We start from the raw sequence: 12,752 nt of genomic DNA, 5'->3' as shown, positions 1-12,752 counted from the left end.
GAAATACACAGGAAAAAAGGTTGATTCTTTGTGAATTCAGCGGGAAAAGCTGAAATTTTGAGAATCCACTGGGAAAGGGCTGATCCTTTGGGAATCCAGTGGGAGAAGATTTATCCTCTGGGAATCCAGTGGGAAAAGCTGAAATTTTGGGAATCCAGTGGGAAAAGGGCTGATCTTCTGGGAATGCATTTCTAACCCCCCAAGGACAAGGCAAAGGCAGAGCCGTGGAATTTTTATAGGGTATCCCAAGGGTGGAGTTGGGGTTTGGGTCAGGGGAGGAGTTCTGAGAAACACAAGAAGGGTGATATCAAATTCCTGCCTCTTAGGAACAGCAGCACTCCACACAGAACGTGTCCCCAAATTCTAAATACCATCTAAAACAACTGAGAAATTATGGAACGTCAGATACATTTGATCAATTTCCTTCATTTAACCCAGTTTTGGGTGTTTTTAAAGGATGAAGGTGAAGCAGAGCAAAATTAAGGCCAAACCAAAAGGAGAAGTAGCCAGGTGTGTTCCCAACATGGATCACAGGGAATGTGGCTCACCTGGGCTGTGCCCAAAGTGCCTCCTCCAGTGGGGGATGGAGCTGGAGCAGCGCACAAAGCTCTGCCCGCACTTGGGGCACTCGCAAGGCTTCCCTTAGTGGTGCCTCCGTTGGTGTTGGGTCAAGTGAGAGCTGCTGGAGAAGCTCTTCCCACACTAGGGACGCTCATAGGGCCTCTCCCCAGTGTGGATGCGCCGGTGGGTGACGAGGGTGGAGTTGCGCTTGAATCCCTTCCCACAGTCGGGGCATTGGAAGGGCCTCCCCTCTGTGAATCCAATAGTGCCGGAGGAGATGGGTGCTGGTCTTAAACCGCTTCCCGCACTTGGAACACTCGTAGGGCCTCACCCCAGTGTGGGTGCGCAGGTAGGTGATGAGTTTGGAGTTCTCTTTGAATCTCTTCCCACAGTCGGGACATTGGAAGGGCCTCCCCTCTGTGTGACTGATAGTGCTGGACGAGACGAGAGCCGGTCTTAAACCTCTTCCCACACTTGGAACACTCACAGGGTCTCTCCCAAGTGTGGGTCATCTGGTACTTCATCAGGCTGGAGTTCTCTCCGAAGCACATCTCACACTCGGAACACTTGTACGGCCTTTCTCCAGTGTGGGTCCTCAGGTGCCTGATCAGGTTGGAGCTCTGGCTGAAGCTCTTCCCACACTCCTCACACTCGTAGGGCTTCGCCCCAGTGTGGATCCTCTGGTGCACAATCAGGTCGGAGCTCAACCTGAAGCTCTTCCCACACTTGGAACACTCGTAGGGCCTCTCCCCAGTGTGGGTCCTCTGGTGCTTCATCAGGTTGGAGCTCTCTGTGAAGCTCTTCCCACACTCCCCACACTCGTATGGCTTCTCTCCAGTGTGGGTCCTCTGGTGCCTGATCAGGTGGGAGCTCCGGTTGAAGGTCTTTCCACACTCCCCACACTCGTAGGGACGTTCCCCAGTGTGGATCCTCTGGTGCACAATCAGGTTGCAGTTCCACCTGAAGCTCTTCTCACACTCCACACATGTGTGGGGCTTCTCCCCATCATGGAGCTGCTCATGGAGCACCAGCTCCCAGCTCTGGCTCTGTCTCTGGCTGCCTTCCTGGCCCAGGCTGGCTCTTTCCCCCTCAGATCCCCGCCAGCTGCGTTTGCAGCCCCGCCTCGTGCGGCATCTGCGGGGCTTTTCCTCCCCGTTGGCTTCCTGCACCGTGGAGCCGCTCAAAACGGCCTCTTCCACCAGGTTCTGCCGCAGGCATTTGTCCTCCCTGCTCTCCATGCTCAGCTCCTGCCCTGGGGGAGGAAGAGAACAAGGACAGGATGGGATTTGCCTCTGTGCCACAGGCAAGGGCAAGGAGATCCCCCCAGGCCTGAGCTGCAGCCGGGGCCGTGCCGGGCTGGGAGATGGAGCAGCACAGAGGGGAAAGGGGCACTGACTTCCTCCTCACCTGCCTCAGTGTCCTGGGGCATCTTCCTCTTCCTTGCAGCCTCCATGGGGCTGGCAATGGGCAATCCTGGTTTGGGGAAAACAAGGAATGAGAACATTTGCAGGAGTGTTGGGGGGTAGGATGGTTGGGACGGACGGAGACGAGAGAGCTCTGCAGCCAGGTCGTGGAACTCGCGGTTTATTGCAAAGGGTCTGGGTGCAGGGCCCTGCTGGGAGCTGCCAGGCACAGCTCGGAGCAGGCCTGAGAGAAGAGAGGGGTACAGAGGGTGAGAGGGTAAGAGAGTAAGAGGAGAAGAGCATAAGAGAGTAAGGGTCCCGTTACAATACAATAAATCTCCTTCTGTGTTGAATATTCTATTTCTCAGTAACCAATCAAGTACAAGATACAAATCCTATAGCATTTACATACAGCCTATAAGAATCAATACATTACCATATTGTGTTACATTTTAAACCCTAAAATCTCCTCTTTGGACCCCTTCTGCTGAGCTAGTAGGGTCTGCCCTGACCCTTGGATCTGTCTGCAAGCAGAGGGTATTGTTTCATCAAAATGGGGATTACCTTCAGTTGGGCCACACCATTGTTTTCCAGTTGTTTACTAATGGAGGGATCTCTTTCATTTCAATCTTCCTTATACTTTCTATATTCTCAAAATTTTTTCCAGACAATCATATTTATAAGGCTTTCCTGTTTCATCTTCCCCAACACACATTGACTTTGAAGGTCCCTCTGCCTGAGTCCATCTCTACAAATCACCAGCCATCTGGGCTCAAGATCCACCTCCCAAACATCAAGATTCAGCCCTGAAAAAGCCTCCCAGGCGCGTTCCCCAACCCTGGTTCCTCCCCTCTGGCATTCGGGGGTTCCCCCCTGTCCCAGCTGCTGGGGTCACACTTGGATTGGGGGTCCCCATTCTTCTCAGTGCCTGCCCTGTACAGGCTGCTGGCAGTCCCAGCAATCCCAAAAGCTCCCCCCGCTTCGCTCTCCCCATTTCAGGATGCCGGGGTTGTTTGGGCTCCCAGGCTCCCTTCTCCCCTCATTCTCTGCTCTGGGCTGCAGCGGCTCCAAGGAGTCCCCCCTGCCCCTCTCCAGGCTCTTGAGGCTCCTGCCAATGGCAGCGCTCCCCCCTCTCTGGGCTCCCCACTTTGGGCTCCTGGGGGACACAGGGCTCTGCTCCTCCAGGCTGCCTCTGCCGGCAGCCGCCAACGCCACCCCCCGATGTCCCCCCAAGGGGCCTTTTCCGCTCAACCTTGGACTTCTTCATTCTCCAAACATCCCCCAAAAACCCCAACCCAGGGATCCCCCGGGATATCCGGGCCGAGCTCCCCCTCTCTGCTCACCGGCGCGATTGGGGGGCGATGATCCCACAGGTGGGGGCTGCGAATTCAGGCAGGGATCGACAGCGTGGTTTCCTCAGCTCAGCCTTGATCTGCCTTTGTCCCTCCTCTTCCTCTTCCTCCCACTCCTCCCCTTCCACCCCCCCTCATCCTCCTCCTCTGTCTTATCTTCACATCCTTCTCCTCTTCCATCCCTCCTCTTCCATCCCTCCCCCTGCTCCTCCCCATAACACCACCTCTTCTTCCCCCTTCATCCCTGCCCTTCCCTGCCTCCTCCTCCTCCCCCAGCAGCAGCCACACCCTCGCTGCCCCGTTCCTGCAGCCCTCGCAGCCCGCGGCAGGAGCGGGGATGGAGCCGGGACAGGTCGGGATGGGCAGCGCGGGGCTCTCGGCTGCTCCAGACAGTGCGGGCGGGGGGAACCCGGCCCGGGCCAGAGGAGAGGCAAACTGGGCAAACTGGGGGCTGCACATCCAAACTGGGCCTTGCTGGGGACCCTGCCTGGGCACTGCCAGCCCTTGGGGCTCCTCTCGGCACATCCGCCGGGGGGGAACGCACACAGGGCTGGGGGATCCCAACAGTGGCAGCACTGCCAGGGACTGGGCTGGACTGGGATTGTACTGGGAGTGACTGGGAGTGTACTGGGCTTGTACAGATATCATACTGGGATTGTACTGGGAGTGACTGGGGCTGTACTGGCCTTGTACAGATATCATACTAGGATTGTACTGGGACTGTACTGGGATTGTACTGACATCATACTGGGATTGTACTGGGATCATGATGGGACTGTAGTGGGTTTGTACTGACATTATTCTGGGATCATATTGCCATGCCAGGGCAGACTGTGATCGCACTGATGGACACTGGGATCATTCTGGGATCATACTGGGAGTGACTGGGACTTTACTGGCTTTCTACTGACATCCTATTGGCATCATACTGGGATTGTACTGAGTTTGTACTGACTCCATGCTGCCATCATACTGGGATCATGCTGAGATCACACTGGGAGTGAGTAGGAGCCTGGGGGGGGGGCAATTGAGACCATGTTAGGGGTAAATGGGATATACTGGGATGAACTGGGATGGTGCGAGGATGGCTAGGATCATACTGGCAGTGAGTGCCACTACACTGAAGCTGACTGGGAGTGCTTGGGAGCAAATGGGATCATACTGGAAGGAACTGGAAAGATGGTGGAGGGAACTGGGGTACCCTGGGAATATACTGGGACTGACTAGAAGGAAAATGATGGTGAAAGAGAGGAACTGGAACCATGTGGAGCACAACTGGTACATTCTGGCAGAGAGTGGGAGCACACTGGGCTCATATTTGGATCATACTGGGAGTGACTGGACTAATACTGGGAGGAACTGAGTGTCACAGTGAGCACTCCCTGCACATCATCCCCCATACTGGGCCTGACTGGGAGCAACTGGGAGCAAATGGCATCATACCAGGACTCACTGAGTTGATTGAGGAAGCAACTGGAACCATGCTGGAGACAGCTGTGACTAAACTGGGAGAGATTGGAAGTAAGTGGGATTATACTTGTAAAAAATGCATATTTTGTGATTGGGTTTTCCCAAATATTAAAATGAATATTATATGTCTTGTGTTAGAAAGTAATGCTGTATTAATTCTCTTAAGTAGTGGGTTAAATATAGTTTTAGGTTATTAAAAAAATATTAAAATAGAAACTATGCTTGGTAAGAGGCTTTTTTCCAAGAAATGACTTGCAGCGAGACAGCAGTCACAGGACACCTAAATCTTTCAGAGAAAAAGAATTTATTGCTCTCTTGTCAGAAGAAATGAACTTCTTCCCGCCTCGAAGGCGCTGTTAGGATTCAGAGGAAGAAGGTGGCACTGACCAGACAGAATCCTGTGTTTGAATGGAATTTATGCAACATGTATGAAGTGTATGAATATGCAACAGGCTATTGTTTTTAATAGTTAATCCTGTGTTAACGGGTGTCCTTTTTCAGGCTCGGGTGTCCTTTTTCAGGCTTGTGCTGCCCAGAAAAAGGTACCCAGACATCCGTAACTCTTTGTATTTCTTGTCTCATATTGTCCTAATTCGATTTCTCCAAATTGTTATTACTCTAATTGAATTACAAATTTTTATAACCATTTTATTACTATTAAACATTTAAAATTTTAAAAGCAAGTGATTGGCGTTTTTCACAATTTTGGTAGCAGAGGATGGTTACTAACACCTCGCTGCCGGTGCTTGAGGAGAGTCAGTGTCGGGAAGGCGCGCCCTGCTCCATTGGCAGCCTCGCTCTGTCTCCCCGAACCTCGCTCTCTTACTCTCGTACCCTCTCACACTCTCTACCCCTCTCTTCTCTCGGGCCTGCTCCAAGCTGTGCCTGGCAGCTCCAAGCAGGGCCCTGCACCCAGGCCCTTTGCCATAAACCACAAGTTCCACGACCTGGCTGCAGAGATCTCTCGTCTCCGTCCGTCCCAATCATCCTACCCCCCAACACTCCGACACCCAAGAGCATCTGGGGTTGGGCAGTACAGCTGGGTTGAGGGATATCCAAGAGCACCGGAACTGGCCAGAAACACCTAAAATTGTAATAGGTGATGTGAAAGTGTAGTATATGGTAGAGATAATTCATGCTATTAATGTATAAAATATTGTAAAATCCACATTATGTCTTTTGACCATCCTGGCCAGGAGCAGTGTCTTATTCATATACATCTAGTTCCTGGACATGGTTGAGATAAACATCGGGGGTTTTAATGAAAGAACAGAAGCTTCTAGGGCGATAATCGCTGGCTTTCCGGGGTCACCAGGTCCAGCCAAGAGTGATTATTGCCTCGACGATTACAGCTACCACAGTGATCCACAGCCACCCTGATGCATGTGAATGCTGACTTCCCCAGAGTCTACTGACAACATCAGACACCGGGACTGAGTCTTTGTCCACCTCTGCACAGGTAAAGACACGGTTATGCATGGGAAGAGACACAAAGAACATTCGGTCATCTCGGCCTCGAGCAGAATAAACTGTAAAAGAACTCGCTGCGTCAGGCAGCATTTGTGAACAGGGGGAGACTGACATTCGGAGCTCAGATCTGTGTTCACCCAGCACCAAACCCGGGCTCAACGCTGACCCTTGGCTGTGGTAGTGTAGATGACCGAACTTTAGACTTGCAGGAAAATTAATAAATCTTTGCTACATTTTCCTATAAGTTTGGCTCTCGATTTGATAATTTATAACAGAAGGTGCCTTATTGTTGCCTTGTTGTGTGTGAGAGTGAGTCACACACAAAATCAGCCTCAGCTTCCCGGGCGGGTGGGAAGGGGGGCTGTGGAAAGAGGAGTGTGAGACCCACAAATAAGCCATTGTTCTCCTGGGCATGTGGAGGCTGTGGCATAAGGTACAGGTGACCTGCAAAGGGGCCATTGTCCCCAGGGCATGTGAGGGGGCCGTGGCTAAAGAGGGTGAGTGACACACAAATCAGCCTCACAGGTGAACTGCACCGGAGGCAGCAGAGTCAGGGCCCTCCCAGGAGGCCCGGAGATACTGAGACCCAGAGGCCAACCCCAAGGTGAGGGGGGCCACAGGGACCCGCAATTCTCTGTCAACAGGGATCCACTCTGTGTCCTGAGGGTGGGAAAGAATGTGTGGAAGTGAATGAGAAAAAAAAGTGAGTGAATGTAAACGAATGAAAGTATAGGTAATGTAGATTCTGTATTTTAAGCTTCACTCTATTTCCTTCAAGGGAGATGTATAGCATTGAAAGTAGTGTCAGAAAAAGATTTTTTATTTTCAAGAGTGTAGTTGAAAGAAAAGTGGTATTTAGGTTGTTAGTGAATGTGAAAAAGAGTGGCAGAAGATGAATAGATAAGATCTTGAAAAATGAGACAGAAAACCAGTAAGTTGGACACAGGGGAAAAAAAAGAAAAAATATAGTCCTTTGGGAGTTTTGTTAGCTAACAGAGATAAAACTCCTTGCAAAAGGAGAAAATACAGGGTATGTACTAGTTGATGGGAAAAACATGCAAACTGTGGAAAAAGTGAAATTACTGTTAAACTAGTAAGCTCAAACTTGTGATTTATGTACTTTAAGAAGACCATTAGAATATTTAACACAAAACAAAGGAACTATATATACAGATTTAAGGTATGCCTTTAGAGTGATACATATTTTAAAAAATTTGGAAAGGAACAAGATAACTTAATTCAAAAAGAAAAAGACTAGTACACGAGGAACTTATTTTAGAGGTTTTAGAGGCATTACAATCACCTAAAAGAGATAGTTATAGTACATCTTAAGAAATCCCAATAGGGAAAGATCCCAAAAATAGGAGGAAATAATTTGGTGGATCACGAAACTAAGGCTGCAGCAGAAAATGGAGCTGAAAGAGTTATGTTAATATTGACTCCAAATCAGGAAAAACTGGAAATGCCAAAGATTAGGGAAGCCGAGAAAAAAGAATTAAACAAGATAGGAAGTGAACAAGAGAAATCAGGGAAATGGAAACTTCTTGATGGAAGACAATTACCTAATAAAATGTGCTTACTAGGAAAATATTAGAAGATATGCACAACAAAACCCACTGGGGTACTCAAGCTTTGTGCGATCATTTTTTATGGAACTATGGGTGCATTGGGACTTTTGGAGTAGCAAAGCAAGTAAATAAAAGATGCTTAATTTGCCAAAGGATAAATAAAAAGGTGATAAGAAAAACAACATTAGGAGAATGTGAATTAGCTCATCGACCATTTCAATGTATCCAAGCAGAAGTTAGATTTCTTAGGCTCTGGATTTATTTGTAAAAAAACCCCATTTACCTAGAAGAGAATATGCAATATGTTAGACAGAGAATTTTAGAAGAATAAAGATCTTTTAAGTATGAGAAACCTCTGAGAAAAAAACAAGAAAAGAAAAAGGGGAAATGAAAGGGAAGGGAACAGGACGAAGATTAAGAAAGAGAGTGGGATCCTCTGCAGGTCTTGCCCCCTCCGTTCGCGGCCCAGGTGCCTGTCCCGGGTCCCGGCTCGCTGCCCGCCTCAGCTCCGCCTGCCCCGGTTTCCATCCCAGGTGCCGTCTCACTGCCCAGGGCAGCTCCACCTGCCCCGGCGCTGTCGTTCAATTTGTGTGCCCTGCTCCCACTGCCTGGCCCACGGCCGCTCTGCCGGCCATGCTGGGGAAGATGGGGGTTGCTCTGTCCTGCCGCCTGCTCCGAGGTCACCGCGCCCACCGCACCCAGGGGGGGTCCCAGCCATCCCATCCCCGGCTGCCCTGCCCGTGCCACCTGCGCTGGGCACCGCCGCTGCTGCCGGGCTCTCCCACCTGCCTTTGCTCTGCCGGCAGCTGCCGGATCAGCCACCATCAGCCATGTGGGGGTTACCCACGCTCCGCCTCGGGCTCCACGGGAAGATCCCCCTCTGCCGATTTCGACAGCAGACCCTGCCCACACTCCCACAGAGCCTCGGCGGGATATCCTCCCCTGACACCGTCCTGCTCTGAGTTACGTCCCCGTGGTAACCACAGCTCCGGCTGTTCAGGGAAACTCTCTCTCTGTACAGGAAGCACCTTATCAAAACACTAGGAGCTCAGTTAAAAGGCAGCCCTCTACAAATTCTTTCTCAAAACACGGGAGAAAGGCTAGAGAAGATAAAAAAGTGAAAGAGTTACATGAAGGGATTGCTCTATTTCCGTTCAGAGAGGTTCCCATGGGAGGGATGCGTTGCCCCGCCCCGCGAGAGCCACCAGCGCCCCTGCCGTCCGTGCCTGGAACTGCACCCAAGGGCAAAGCGCCGCAGCCCAAAGGCCGGGACTGGGTCCGGGCTCTGTTTGCTGTCAGTGCCGCAGCTGTTGGTGTTTGTTTGCTTTATTATACACACTAGTAAACAACTGGTATTCCTATTCCCATATCCTTGCCTGAGAGCCCCTTCATTTCACTAGTCTAAAAATTAAGAGGGAGGGGGTTTGCATTCTGCATTCCAAGAGAGGCTTTTTCTGCCTTCCCGAGCAGACACCTCTCTTGTAAAGCAAGACAAGCACCCACAGGCACTGAGGGGGGCTGCAGGAGGGGCACAAGAAGGCCCTGCGGCACTTGGGCACAAAGGCACAGCAGGTGAGTGCAAGAAGGGAGCAGCAAAAGGCCAAGCTGAAGGCAAAGGCCAGGGCACAGTTCCTACAGCCCCCGAGGGATCAACCCCAGGGCCCAAGGGGGCCCCAGCACCCAGGGCACGGCTCGGCCACAAGCACCTGGCAGAGGCATTGCCCTCCTCGGCAGGGGAGAGCCCACCCAAACAGCCCCTGGCAAGGAACCAGGGCTCAGGCTGCAGGGCACAAGGACACTGCAAGCACAGACAGCAGCACCCTCAGGACCAGCAAGTCCACCCCTTGATGGACATGGATTGGCAGGGCTGTCACAGCTCCCATCACACCAGGGACCCTCCACACTGCAGCCCTTGAGAACATTCAGCGTGGGTTTGCATTGAGAGGAGGCATTTTCTGATGGACACAGGGGCCTCCCAATCCACTCTGAATCTTAGACCTAAAGGGGAAAATAGTAAAGGAATGTTATAATTTTTAAGGGAATGAATGGGAAAGATGAGCAGGTATGATTTGCTCAACCACTATTAGAAGCTGTGGCAGATAGGTCTGAAATAAATGAATTGCTTTTTCTTCCTGCTGTGATTGTCATTAACTAGGAAGGATTTTGAGAGCTGGATTTTAATACTGTAAAAGGGCATACAGAGGCTAGTTCTCTTCTACCTTTGTGCCAAAATCTGACAAGGCCCATGCTGAAGTTAACCCCCAAAGTGTGGGCTGCCCCAGGGAAAGAGGGTAAATTAGATATGGAGCCTCTACAAGTTACTTTAAACCAACCAGGACAAGCAATACCCTGTTCCAAGAGAGGGAAGGCAGGGCTCACAGCCTGGTATTGAGTCCCTGTTAAAGGCAGGGCTTTTGGAGCCAGGGATGTCTCCCTAGAACACTCCTATCCTGCCAGTCAACAAACTAGATGGATGGACAGGAGGAGGAAACACAGAATTTTCAAGTGCTAAAATGAAGATTAACTGAGGCGGCTGGCCTTGGCCTTCCAGACAGGGAAAAAGAATTTGAATTATAGGTGGATATTAAACAGGGTCTTGCCAAAGGAATTCTTGTGCTAAAATATTTAACTCTATGTAGGATCTCCTACAGTTCAAGTCTGGCATCAAGGTAAAGCTTTGACAACCAAAAGAGCCTCTAAATGGATGAGCAGGGCTCGGTTATTACAGTATGAAACTTGTTCAATGGCACAGGAGGATTTAGAACTGAGGACAGGGGAAGGATTTAACCCAGCCTCCTGTCTGAACAGCCTGGAGAGGGGCTGGCAAGGAACCCAGGACTGCACTCAAGGGACAGAGCTCCAGACCCAGGCTGGGACAGATTGATGGGACATTCCCTGGCCTGAGGGAGAAAATGTGCTTGTGGATGACTCTGCAAGGGCAGCAGAAGGGAAAAGAGCAACAAGACAGGCTGTTATTAAGGAAGGGGAATCAGACACAGCGCAGGTCACCGCCCCATGCTCAGCTCAACCCGCGCAGCTGTGGGTGCTTGTGAGAGCCTGGCACTGAAATGCCCTGAGCAGGAAGGCTTCAATATCTTCTGCTGACACCATGGCACCTAACAGGGGGGCAAAAGCAATTCTCACTGCTTCAGCAACCACTGGAGCAGATATCAAGGCACATTCTTCCACAGGAAGCTGGGCTGGCACAGACCCTGCCCTGGCACTTTGCTGCTGCCAACACCCAGCCAGGACATCGGCTCCTGCCTAAGGAGTGCAAAGCAGCACCACTGGTGGCCAAGGGGCCCATGCCAAGTGTCCCTGAGGCCAGAAACAGCCGCCAGCACAGCTCAACACGGGGGGACCCCTCAGCCTGGCCTCAAGGGCTCTGAAGCCCCGGAGATTTGCACTTCCCGCCCGCAGCAGGAGGATGGGAGGCCGTCCCTGAGCCTGCCCTGAAGGCAACGCAGCAGCAGCCAGGGCTCCACAGCGGGCCAAGCCCCTGCGCCTGCCCACAGATCCTCGCCTGGAATCCTCTGCAATCCTGGCCACCCTCCTCTGCCATCTCCAGCCCCTGGGGCCAAGCCTTGCTGCCACTGCTGCAGCTTCAGCGCTGGCTGGGCCTGCACTGCCACAGCTGCTGGGGAACACCAGGGCACAATTCCACTCTGGGGCTCACTGACACCCACACTCTGGGCTGCCTGCCATTGCACTGCTGCAAAATGTACCGAGTTTCGCTCTTTTAAACCTTATTTCTCTAGTTAGACTTGGTTTTCTTTGCCTTGGGGAAATGAATTTTAAAGCTTTTATTTAAAGGGTGTTACACTGCTCAATGGAGATGAGTTTAACACCTGAACAGACTGGGAACAGCCCATAAGACACCCACAGAGATAACGACCAGCAACAAAACATCAACATTGCCCAGCTGTTGCCTTCTGATGCAAGGCGAGGTGACCTGGTTTTGAGGAAACGGCACGGCGACCTAAACTCTCCAGGGTCACTCGGGCCAAGAACACACACAGACACCAGTATGGTGGACGGTTCAAGACCTTTATTGTCCTGTCTCGTCGGGTTTTATACCGGGAAAGATTTTCCCTACGTCAGGGGGTCTTACTTTACTGTAATTGGTTAGTAAGGAGTAGAAAGTTACTAATGTTAGGGGGGACTACATTCTTGGGTGATCCCTTATCACTAGAAGTTAGGGGGAGAGGAACTCTACTGCTTTCCGTAACATCGCGAGATTTTCCGAGCGCCTGACCCTATCTACTACATCTCCCCCCGCTTTTTTACAAATGAACAAAGTAGTCATATACATGGGTACTGAGCTGAGGCATGGGGTTGTCGACAGACAAAGGGGTTTGGTGAACCTGGGTAGAAAATCTTGTGACTGGCTATGTTCCCTGGTCGAATTCACAGCAGTGAATTGCCAGCCTATGAACAGGATGTTGGCCCGTTCTAGGCGGGTCTGAACGAATGAGACTAGCTTGTTCAGCAGGCATGGTCCGAAGGTGACAGCTAAAAGTAGCATTGCCAATGGACCTGTTACTATTTCTCTTTTGTGGAGCCGACTGGGTTCCTCAAAATGGTGATACACTTCTTCATCTGCGCGGCACAGGGCCCTAGGAACAATCAGAACTTGGACACAAGAGTCGTTAGAGTCATTGAAATTGGCAAGGAACACACAGGGACTCACTCCGGATCGCTGGCAAACCCACATCCCAGACGCGGATGGGACTAACCACTTATTGTTTTTCCCGTTGGGTTTGACAACTTCGGTGCAGACGTTGTCTTTCCGCCTAGCTAGGGTTGCATTGCCAAAGCATCTGCCCTGGCCTGTGACTTGACTCAGGGTGATTCCTTTGCAAGGGGTGTCCCATCTACATTGGTTGGTTGCATCTGCTGTGGAGTAACTGCAGGGAGTGTTTAGAGCG

The 12,752-nt window shown here is 51.2% G+C and overlaps 1 pseudogene; it reads right to left on the bottom strand.

Annotated features, from left to right (window-relative positions):
- LOC134432728 (zinc finger protein 850-like) overlaps positions 1 to 12,752 on the bottom strand; it is a 154,440-nt pseudogene that overhangs the window by 66,850 nt on the left and 74,838 nt on the right.

This window comes from Melospiza melodia (assembly GCF_035770615.1).
Source record: "Melospiza melodia melodia isolate bMelMel2 chromosome 7 unlocalized genomic scaffold, bMelMel2.pri SUPER_7_unloc_1, whole genome shotgun sequence".
NCBI classification, from domain to species: Eukaryota; Metazoa; Chordata; class Aves; order Passeriformes; family Passerellidae; genus Melospiza; species Melospiza melodia.
Note: the sequence above shows the minus strand (reverse complement) of the source record. Positions and strands in the feature narration are given on the sequence as shown.